This window comes from Panthera leo, chromosome C1 (assembly GCF_018350215.1).
Source record: "Panthera leo isolate Ple1 chromosome C1, P.leo_Ple1_pat1.1, whole genome shotgun sequence".
NCBI classification, from domain to species: Eukaryota; Metazoa; Chordata; class Mammalia; order Carnivora; family Felidae; genus Panthera; species Panthera leo.
In genome coordinates, this window is record NC_056686.1 from 149862783 (window position 1) to 149874986 (window position 12204).

Sequence of the window (12204 nt, forward strand, 5' to 3'; positions counted from 1 at the left end):
GTTAATTTTTTTTCCTATCTTTTTGGTCTCTGTGTTTCATTTTCTATTGCTGTGTCTTCAAGTTAACTCATTTTTTTGTGTGTGTGTATGATTTAATCTTCCATTTATCCCATCTAGTGTATTTTTTATCTTAATATTTTTTCACCTTTTGGTCACCCATGGGCACCCTAGGGTTAAAGCGCTACCATGCCTCTCAAAATTCACCCCTACTTCATCCTATTACCACTGATAAAATTACAGTTTTCACCTCAGGAACTTTTATTTGGGTTGTTTTATGTCTTCCATGTCTCCACTTTTTAACAATTATAACAACATTTTAGTATCCTTGTCTGCTAATTTTATTATCTTTGTCAGTTCTGAATTGGTTTCGATTGATTGATCTTTGCATGCCTGGTCATTTTTCACTAGTGCCTAACATTGTGAATTTTGCTTTGTATGCTGGCTGTTTTTTATTCTCATAAATATTCTTGATATTTATTATGGAATGCAGTAAGTTACTTCAATCTGTTTGATTCTTTCTAGTTTTGCTTTTAAAAATTATTAGGTGAATTTGGAGCAGTGCCTAGTTTGGGGCTCATTATTTTCCACTATTGAGGCAAGACCCTTCTGTCTAATTAATGCCTTTGCACTTGGAGATTTTTCAGTTTTGTTGGTGGGAACAGGCACTATTTCCAGTGCTATATGAGGGGTAAGTATTCTCTCTAATCCTTTTGGGTGGTTCTTTCCTCAGCTCCTGGTAGTTTCTTCATACCTGTGCTTATCAGTACTCAGCTGAATACCCAAGAAGGAACCTCAAGGTCTCTAGGGTTTTCTCTCTTAGCAGCTATTTTCTCAGCTATTATCAGTACTCTGCCCTGATAGCTCTGGCTGCTTTGGTCTCGCAGTAATCTCAGCTCCATCACCTCAACTCAGAGGGTCCACTAGATTCTGCCTGTTTTCCTTTCCCCTGCACTGTAGCCTGGAAACTATCTTAAGGCAGTCAGCTTGGGTGGTAGTAAGGTTCATCTTTGTGTTTCCCTGTTCTCAGAAATCATAGTCCTTTGTTACCTGATCAACCATGTCTTATAAACTATTGTTTTATATAATTTTATCTTTTTATTTGTTTTAAGTGGGAATGTAAATTTAGTCTCTGTTACTATATCTTGGACATAAGCAGATCTCTCTTTTATTTACTTTTTAAAGGGTAAAATTTTGTCTGGGACTAGATATTCTAGATGCGGTTCTATTTTCTACTTGAACTTTATAGAGATCAATATTAAAATTATACTGAAGAAAAAATGCTGAAATTGAATAATTAATTGAAATCATGTTAACTGAAAATGCCATTCTTAGCATTCAGAGGGAGTAATAAACAAGATAGGTTGAGACCAATATTACTTTATGGACACATAAAATTGAATGTATAGGGCTGGATTTCTTAAACAAGATAGCATGAATACTAACAGGATAGATTGATAAATTAATTTACATTGGAATTTAAAATTCATTTTCCTCTAAAAACACCATTATAGAATAAACAGTTAGTATTTGTGGAGCACTTGTACCAGACACTGTTCTAAGTACTTTATATACATTAACTCATATACTCTTTACAACAACTGTATGAAGTTGGGTTATGTTGTAATCCTCATTTTTCAGAGGTAGCTGAGACATGAAGAAGGTTACAGCAAAATGGTGAGCCACAGATTGGAAAGAGGTATCTAACATATAGTGGAGAAAGCACTAGTTATCAATATATATATTTAAGAAACCAGAAAGATACCCATTTTTAGGTGGGCAAAAGATACAAACATTAGAAGAAACATGAATATGAAATATAAAAAAACTGTAAAAGTGTATAATCACCTTGCTAAAATCTAGTAATGATAAAGATTTGCCTGCCCTACAACCTAGCAGATCTTTTCCTAATTATGTTCCCTGGTGAAAGTCTCCCACATGGAGACAGGAACATTCATAACAACATTATTTATATCAGGGGTTGGTACCCTTTTCTTAAAGGGCCAGATAGTAAATATTTTAGGCTTGTGGACCAAATGGTCTTTGTTGCAGTTATTCAATTCCACCCTGCCACTGTAGTGTTAAAGCAGCCATATGTAATAAAAAAAAAAAAAAAAAAAAAAATGAATGGGCCTGGCTCTGTTCCAGTAAAACTTCATTTTCAAAAACAGTCAGCTGGCTCACCCACAGGCTGTAGTTTGCTGATCTCTATTTCATAATATCAAGAAATTGAAAACAGCCTATTGTCCATCAGTAGGAGAATGTGTACATAATTTTGCTTAACAGTGGAATTTTGTAAAGTAGGTGATCTTCACATACCAACATGATTAATCCATACTTATATAATGGAAAAAGCAAGTGGAGGAGTATTACATTCTATATGAAGTTTTTGTATACAATTTAAAACATGAAAATGCTAATCTATATTTTATCTATGTATGTTTATATTTGTATAGTGAAAGTATAAAGAAATGCATGATAATCACCAAAATTAGAGTAGTGGCTATACCAAGGGTATGGAGAGGATGCAGTTAAAAAGGATCACACGAGAGCTTCATCCCAACTATTTAGTGATGTTTTATTTCATAAGCTGGGTAATGAGTGTATTACATTATTTATTACATCTTTTTGGACCTCTTAAATATTTTATGTAAGTTTTAAAAGAAACAAAGTTTAAAAATAACAAAATAACAATGATTAGTTAGAAAAAACATTAGTTGTTCACACTTTGGATGTTTGTCACTTGACTCTCTCTTCCTCTCGTTGCTGACTTAGGAGTATCATTTGCCTCTCTTACACCCAAGAAAGCAACTTTCTACTCTTAGTCCTAAGATCAGCTCTCAGTATGAATAACCCCTGTGTGTAGTCTGCTGCCAACTTGGTTTACTGTCTCAGTCTCTTGTTCTGTTTCTAGTGTGCTTCAAGCACCTTAACTTCCTTTTCTGTAGCCTCTCATTTATTCTGCCTTTTGGATATATTTATCCTTCTGGGAGAAGGGATCTAAAGTTCTTAATGGAGACCACACAAGCAAAGGATTGCCTTTGGCATTTTCATGTATGCTTGGCTCACAGAGGCATCAGAATGCCTGCTGGCATGTTTGTGGGTGAGATAGTGATCAAAAATAAAAGCTAAAACTGCATTTATTTATAAAGAGATTGAAGAGTTATTTATTGAGCATCTTTTTTGTGGGTGTTGGGTAATCTTTATCTAGTGTGGAATTCTTTCAATTACGTCCATAACCTTCTCTTAACGTTTTGATTTTTCTATAAAGATACTCCAACAGGGAGGGGTGTGTGGGTGGCTTAGTCGGTTGAGCTGAGCGTCCGACTTCGGCTCAGGTCGTGATCTTACAGTTCGTGAGTTCAAGCCCCGCCTCGGGCCCTGTGCTGACAGTTCGGAGCCTGGAGCCTGCTTTGGATTCTGTGTCTCCTTCTCTGCCCCTCCCCCACTCATGCTCGCTCTCTGTCTCTCTCTGTCTCTCTCACTCTGCAAAAATAAATAAACATTAAAAAAAAAAGATATTCCAACAGGGAGCAATAGTTATTATGCAGAGCATGCACCCAGATGCTGTGTGGAGTTACAAACAAGTGAATGCAAAGCCCTTACAGAGTGTTTTACTTAATGGAGACTTAATGACATAAGAAGAGTTTGTAGTAAAGAAAATCTAGTGGTGCTAAGGCGCACCGCTTAGGGCCTGCGTGAAGAGTCCACTGTTAACCTACACTAGAGACAGTATAATATGAATAGTGAATGTTTTCTTGCCTAAAGTAAAAGACATATTTCTTGGTTAATGAAAGATTATTTTAGCATTTGGTAAGAGAAGACATTTCAAAGTAGATGCTGTTTTACGACAAGAACAAAAATATCATGTGTATATCATAAAATGTAAATTTCATTTGTATTTTTTTTTATTAGAGGGAACTGTGGGACCTTTTAGTCAGGTGCTTTAGTCTTAAAAGTATTACTTATTTGAAGATAAAAGTAAAAAAAAAAAAGGCAGGGGGTACCTGGGTGGCTTAGTTAATAAGCACCTGACTTTGGCTCAGGTCATGATTTCACACTTTGTGGGATCCATCCCTGCTTCAGGCTCCGTGCTGACAGTGCAGAGCCTGCTTGGGATTTTCTCTCCCTCTCTGCCCACTTGTGCTGTCTCTCTCAAAATAAATAAACTTAAAAAAGAAAGATAAAGAAGTAGCATTAGGTTTTGAAAAAGTTACTGGTATATGTAGTAGTATAAAGTTGCCTCTGACTAGCTTAAGCTAGGCATAACAAATAAAATGGGAAAGAGACTTCCAATATGGACTTAAATTAGAAAGTACTGTACTTAATAGTTACTTGGGTATAATAGAGTTACCATATTTAGCAAATAAAAATATGGGATGCCCAGTTAAATTTGAATTCTATTTGAACAGAGTATTTTTAAAATATAGGTATGTCCCAAATATTTCATGAAATGTACATATTTAAAATATTCATTTATCGAAATTCAAATTTAACTGAGTATTATGAGTTTTTTTATCTATCAACTCTGCTTGGGGATGAACTTTAGTGGTTTACATCAAGAGGGAAGAAAACTAGCGTTATTAAGAATAGATGTTAGTGTGTTTAATTTTGAGTGAATAGCTGATTGTTATGATTTTTGATAGTCTTAAATTGTTCCTCTTTAGGCAGGCCTAAACCATTGTTTGTATACTGTATATAATGCTATTAAAGTTGCATTGGATTAAATTTTTTTAAAGTTTATTTTAAGAGAGAGTATGCATGAGCAGGGAAGGGACAGAGAGAGAGAGGAAGAGAGAGAATCCCAAGCAGGCTCTGTGCTGTCAGCACAGAGCCCCACATGGGGCTCAAGCTCATGAACTGTGAGATCAGGACCTGGGCCTAAATCAAGAGTTGGATGCTTAACTGATGGAGCCACCCAGGTGCCCCTGCATTGAATTAAATTTGAACTTTGTAATGCCAGGTCTTGATTAATCAGTGTGATAGAAAGGAACAGAGAACTCAGATCATTTCTAATAAGAGTAAAAACAAAAACAGTTATAATGAGATATGGATGGATTTCATGTCCCTGTAATATTTATAATTATCAGAATGCTATGGTGGTAAGCAGTAAGATTCTGTTGGTAAGAAATAGTTAGATTCTGGAGATTTTGGATATGGCTTGAAGGTATTTCCTATCTTGATTAATGGTATTGATATTTGCCCCGCTTCCCCAGGAAAAACATGCAGTCACAGTGTGCTAATCCATTTCCTCTACATAGTTAGTCCTCAAGATTTGTAGTATGTGGTCTGTTTTCTAAAAGTCTCTTGAATGTATTTCTTCTGTCATTGCATCTGCTTAATTCAGACCTTTACATAATTTTTATCTGTACCCTTCTTGTCACAGTATCCTGTAGTAAATCTTGCTACTACCAGCAATGCAAGTCCTTTTTAAGATGTAGAGCTTATTATTTTATTCATTTGCTTAAACATTCTTTGTAAGGCTTTAGTCATCTTCACTGTAGCGTAAAAATTACAGTCCTCAAGCCAAACTCTAGTGATTCTTGAGGGTTTAGGGAAAGGGGAGTGCCATCTCTCCTAAACGTGGATCAGAATCAACTGGAAACTTTCTAAAATGATATGTAAAATAGTATGTCATTGTTACTGGTGAAAACGCATCTTCTCACTTAGGTGTAACAGGGCAGAGAGAAGATTGAAGACTAGTATGTGAACCGCTTTGTGGAATGGCTGCTTTGATCCTTTTTTGAGTTGATCTCTTGTCTAGATATTTAGTTCTTTGTAAGTTGTCTTTTTCCAGCTTTCTCTTGTTCAAACCTTCTCATATCCTAAACTAGCCCTATTATACTATTCGGTAATTCCTCAGGAGTCCCAGGTCATTCTGCTTCTATTCATTCATGACTCATTCTCTTGAAACAAATGCCCTTTGCCGCCATTGTTTGTCTAATGAATTGTACTTTTTTTTTTTTTTTTTTTTTTTAAGTAATCTTTACACCTCATGTGGTGCTTGAATTCACGACTCCAGGATCAAATGTTTCATGCTCTTCCAACTGAGCCAGCTAGACACTCCTGAATTATACTTCTTAACTTTCCTTCTGGACTGCTTAAATAATCTTCTTCCTCTGGACATCTTCTATGGTGTGTCAGTCAGGAAAGCTGGGTTGTGCTTCAAGAACAACCCGTAAATCTCAGTGACTTAAATTTTTAGAACTCAGTGAGTTCTAAAAACTTCAAGAACAACCCGTAAATCTCAGCTCCTTTGATTAGTGATTCAGCTAATCCTAGCCTTGAACTCTGTGTCTTCTTTTCCAGCGGTACCCATTGCTTGAATGTCGGGTAATCAGCTTTTTAGAATACTGTTGGTTACAATGACTTAAAACTACAAAGTTTTCCTTTTCACTTACGCTGTATGTCTGTCATGGATCAGTTAGGTGCCATTTGACGGTGTCATCCTTACTCTGGGACTCAAGCTGACAGAATGCTATCATTGAGCTCTGGCTCTTAAAAAGCTTTGACTGGAAATGGCAGGTCACCTCTATTTATATTTCATTGGCTAAAGCAAGTCACATGTTCCCACCTAAATTCAAGAGGTCAAGGAGGTGTAGTCCTATTATGTGCTGGAGAGAAGGACCAGAAATAATTTGGTGGATAACAGTAATTATCACTTACGATGTCTTCAAACCTGATTAATCTCTTACTTCCTACTGTAGCACTTTGTAAAACCATTGCATTTCACTGAGTTGAGATTATAATAAAATCCTATTGTAATGTGATTTGTGTATGTGATTTGTTTGGGGATTGGCTGTAGATCTCTGAAATTCCTCGTCCATTAGCCAGACAGACTTACTCCAGTCCTTTCATTAACCTCAAAATAATGAAATCCTTTGGTTTACAAGTTTGTATCAGTGGTTCTCAACCTTGGCTGTATTTTAGAATCACTTGGAATGCTAAAAAATAAAAAAGATTCCTGAGCCTCACTCCAGAGTAATTTACATCAGAGTCTCTGAGGGTGGGCCTAGACATCAGGATTTTTTAAGTCCTCCAGGGGATTCTGAGGAATAAAACAAGGTTAGGAACCACTGGCTTACATGTTTATTTCTTTGAAATAAAGGGGAAGGCTCTTTGAAAATAGGCCTTGTTTTTATTACATCTCCAAAGCTTATTCTCTTTCCTATTGTTTTGAGTTATCCTTTGATAACTCAAGTTACAATTATATGCTCATTTTTATTTTTACTTGTGTATTGTCTGTCTCCAACATACATTTTAAGGACTAGCGCCACACCTAATTTATTCATCATATACCCGGTACATGTCATACATGGCATGTCATGCACAGAGCTTTCCTGTCTTTTTTCTTTTCCTCCTAACCATGCCTATATTCACCCATGTTTTTGGATTTCCTCCCCTGTGTATGGTGCTTTCCTATATTGTTCTTCGTCTTTATTTTTTTCCATGAGGTGATATAAATAGCATATTTGAAAAATACAAAACAAGATAAGATACACCCACGCAGGCCAGGTTATTAGTATTCTGTGTTAACAACTCTAGGGCCTGCTTTCATGGCTGAACATTTAGTGGCTCTAACAGCTGATCACAGTAGCATCCACTTACTCTTCAGCTCCTTTGATTAGTGATTCAGCTAATCCCAGCCTTGAACTCTTGTGTCTTCTTTTCCAGTGGTACCCATTGCTTGAATGTCAGGTAATCAGCTTTTTAGAATACTGTTGGTTACAACAATATTCAGTTCTGAGAACTATATGTGAAAGGGAAATTGTTCTTAGCCTTAGATTTAATATTTGTACAAATTCTATAAATTAAAGAAATATTACATATTATTATAACATTTTGTATAGAAAAACACATCTTCTTTACTGTTTTATAACTGTATATTATTTTAAAACATGTCAGAGAATTCCAGACTGTTTGATTTATATTCTAAAGTGCTAAATATTTTTTGTAAAGGGAAAAGTAAAGATAGAAAGAAAAAGCATTTCTTTTAAAGATGGCCTTTTTTTTTTTTTTTTTTTAATTTTTTTAACATTTATTTATTTTTGAGACAGAGAGCATGAATGGGGGAAGGGCAGAGAGAGAGGGAGACACAGAATCGGAAGCAGGCTCCAGGCTCTGAGCCATCAGCCCAGAGCCCGATGCGGGGCTCGAACTCACGGGCCGCGAGATCATGACCTGAGCTGAAGTCGGACGCTTAACTGACTGAGCCACCCAGGCGCCCCTAAAGATGGCCTTTTAAAAAAAGTCATATCTTCAGAAAAACACCCATTGAAATTGAAGCACTATTAACTTATATTTAACTTAAGAACTCATGCTTTAGCAGCCCATTTTATTGTTTAAAAAGCTTTGAACAGTAATGTGCAGGATGATAACTGTTTCATATCTCTGTGTCTTTCAGTGTGTCTTTTTTTTTTTCTTGGAATACCTTTTCCCAACATTCCTCTCCCGTTTTTGTTTGGAAAAGTTCTGCATATTCTTTAATTCTTAGCCTATGGAAAGATTTTATCAAGTAGATTGCTCTGACTTTTGTGTCCCTTATATACGCCTCTATTTTTGCACTTAATCTACTGTGTTGCATTTACAGTTTTGTCTCTTTCTTGCCTACCTCCTAGTTCATAAACCTTTTGGGGGGGGGGGGGCATGTCTGCCTTTGTACAGCCAGCAAGTAGGCTCTAGTTTGTGGTTGTTCAGTGAATAAATAAAAACATACATTCTGTGTATGTGTGAGTAACATACCATACATGTATTGTGTACTAATACAGAAGGTGGGCCAATAGATTATGAGTGCTTCCCAAAATAACCAGTTTGTGGCTGACTTATATTTTACATGTTTTGTGATTTAAATTCAGAGATAAATAGTAACATTGAACATTGTAAAAGAAAAAAGGGGCACCCATGACTACAAGAATTTTAAAGTCTGAGCTAGTAAGTAGTAGAGGGTCTCTTGTGGAACAGTTTGGATAACTTCATGTTCTGTTGTAGGACATGGAAGGTTCTGCTTGATTCTGGGAATTAATTTCCAGTTATAAAAGACAGCATGTTTTAGCTACTCAAACATTTGTAGTTATCTTACGGTTTCTGAAGTTTGACTAACTGATCTTCTGTGAATGATGCTTCTATATAACAAAGGTAGTCAAACATTGTGCTTGCTCCTTCCTCATTGCTGTGGGGCAGAGTGAACGTAACCCAGAGTGGGAGATAGTAGATCCCTATTCCGGAGGGACACATTTCTTAGATGTCTAAAGTGATTGATGCTTACAGTATATTTCACACACATATTTTTAAGTACGTAAAAATTATTTCAAAGTGAGTGTCTTAAAAGAGAAAGAAATGTAATGTTGGGCAGTGTGCATTAGGCCTCCAGATCCTTTGTTACTTAGATTAGTTGTCTTTATAACCAGGTAATGTTGTCATCTTACCCTCTCCCTTACTATTCTGTAGCCCCACCCTACTGCCTTTTTCCCCACTGAAATTTTTATATTCTCAAAGTACTGGCTCCATGGTAGCTGTTTAGGTTTGCTGTATTGGAGGAGGTCAGTAGACCTAAGGAAAGAAAATCTGTTTGCGTAGAGGAACTGAGTTTGTCAAATTGGAAGACTTGGAAGAAGAGTAGGGTGAGGTAGGGAAAGGAATATAGAATTGGGTGTAGTATAATTTCTATTTTTTATATCCTTGAACCATTATATTGCCCATTGTTATCTTAGCCCTTGCTAACCAAGTTTTTAATAAGCATATTTTTAGTTGTAGTTACTCAAGAGTCCAGCTATATTACAACAGTTGATGAAATTATGTCTGTAGTGTCATGGTAATTCTTTATTGATCACAAGGTACATAATTTTAGGTATTATAAGTTTTCTGATGTTTAGTTCTTACTCTTACTCTTTTTATTAAAGGAAGTATTTTCAGGGTGGCTCAGAGATGAAAGACATAAATATGTTAATTTAATTGTAATATTTAAAATGTTATTTATATAGTTGAATTTTATTTAAAATGCCTGTAATGCTGAAGAATATATAAGAATATTAACATTTATGAATACAGCATTTCAAAAGCAATGCATCATTATTTTGATATTTTCATTCTTATTTTTCTTTCCTTCTTTTTGTATTTTTTTTTTTTTTCTTAAGAATTAATGTGCCATCTGGAAACCTCTGAGATCATGCCATAAAAGGAATTTAGGCTTTTTGGCAACCAGTCATTAGGATATGCTGTGACTGTGCACCTTATCAGAATAATAAAACATAATTAGAAAGGTGTTTAACTCATATATATTTCAAAATATTTTTAAATTGAGGATTCGTGTATGGACATTATGGGAGTGAAAAAATTAATATTACCCTATCCTAATGGTAAGGTGATTAAGTCATCACCATAGGACAGTTGGATCCTTAAATGGAAATGTAAATCAAAACCTTATATGATTAAGTGGTTCCAAGCTATTTCTAAACACTATGTCCTATATCTTCTTTACAGTGTTAAAATAAGCAAATATAACTAGTTTATATGTTTTTTAGAAGGGAGAGTTGCTATTTTACATTGCAATTAACTTGCTCTATTCTTCTCTTCTGAATAATATAGTCATTGGAACTGTTAGCCAAAGGACCTTTTTGGGGGGAACACTTTTTTTTTAACTCTAAAAAGTAACAAGTTTTTTAAATTAATTGAGAGAAAACAGCTGAAATCATGCATTGAAGGGGTTAAGTCGACATGAAAGAATTCATTTCCACTTTAATGACCTAGCCTTGCTGGGTTAGGACGATGGGGAACATGCTTCTGACTTGTACTCCTATTGCCAATTAACACCTCCTATAACAGGTTGCCTCAGCTAGTCATTGAAGCTCAGGCAGTAGAAATAGTTTACATGCAGCTTGTTTTTCACACTAGTTGTTTAATACTCACAAAATTAAAGTATTAAAAGGTTGTTTCTTACCTTGCTAGATAGGAGATAAACAATACCATCGTGGTTATTTGTAGGTGTTTGAATTTGCCTCTTGTGGTCAGTTGGTTTTTTTAAGGATGTTTTAATTGCAGAAACTGAAGGTCGTTCATCAAATTTTTAAATATTTGACAGAATTTGTTAAATTTCAGTTATCTTGGATACTATAAATTTAAAAATATTTTCTGTCAACTATTCAGTATATGTTTAGGTTTTATTTTGTTTTTCAAATGTAGTCACCTGTATTTGTTAATAAAATTTGTTTTCTCTTTCTTGAAAAATACGTATTTTAACACACTTTTAAAAATAATTCTGTGATGCAGGACCAAATATACACCTTTAAACAACCATTGTAAAAATAAAGCCTGTGTGATATTTTAACCCTAGAACAACTTTTTAACAAATTTTGAAATGTTTTATGTCGTTTCCCAAAATAACTTTATATTTTTAGATAGTTTTAGAACGTTGCAGTTCAGTGATACTATTTATTTTACATTTCTTTTAAGTGACACTTTGGTTCATGTTTAATCAGCAGGTATTTTAATAACATAATAAAATTGGCTAAATAATTGATACCAGTTCACACTAAGAGAAAGGTGGAGTAATATAACTAATAGTGTTAACAAATTTGTTAAAAGGCCTGAGTAGGTAACACTTTGAGGCGTTAGTTTTATCCTGTTATAATGGCAAATGCCTTTTTTTTTAACACTTAGTCAACAAGGGCTGCCCAAGTAAAAGTCACAGCTTTTTATGCTGGATCAGATTTTAACCTTCTAAATGGGGGTGGGGTGTGGGGAACCATGTCTCATTTAAATGAACCACATTTAAAATTTGTGGATCTAGAAGTTAATTTTTGTTTTACTGAATGTGGCAGATGAAAACTTACTGTACAGAGGTTAGTTTAATGCCTTTGTGGAGTCCATCATAGGTATTATAACACTGGTTGGGTAGATTTTCATGGTATGTATAAAGGCGCTGTTTGTGCGTATGGCTCACCTATTTTCTCTGATTTTATACTCTTAGATTAAAGGTATAGATTTTCTCTCCTTTTAAAATAAACTTAGTTTTGAAGAGTCAGACTTATGTAAGTGATTTTAAAGTTGCCTGTAGGAATTGAATATTGAGGAGTTGTGTAGCAAATTTAACTATTGCATTTCAATTTCTTGTTTATCCTAGGGGTATATTTTCGTTATGTGTCTTATACAGCAATATATAACTGAATCATATTTCACTTTTTAAATTGTAACATTAATTTAAATTTTTAA

General features: G+C 34.9%; 1 protein-coding gene across 3 annotated transcripts in view; it reads left to right on the top strand.

Moving 5' to 3' along the window:
• PSMD14 (proteasome 26S subunit, non-ATPase 14) overlaps positions 1–12204 on the top strand; it is a 98626-nt gene that overhangs the window by 29873 nt on the left and 56549 nt on the right. The window contains exon 4 of one of the 3 annotated variants that reach the window (XM_042948961.1): positions 1639–1696. The exons of the other annotated variants lie outside the window; for them this stretch is intronic. The gene's annotated coding sequence lies outside the window, so the exon portion shown is untranslated. The remainder of the gene's footprint in view (positions 1–1638; positions 1697–12204) is intronic. 3 annotated transcript variants of the gene reach the window in all.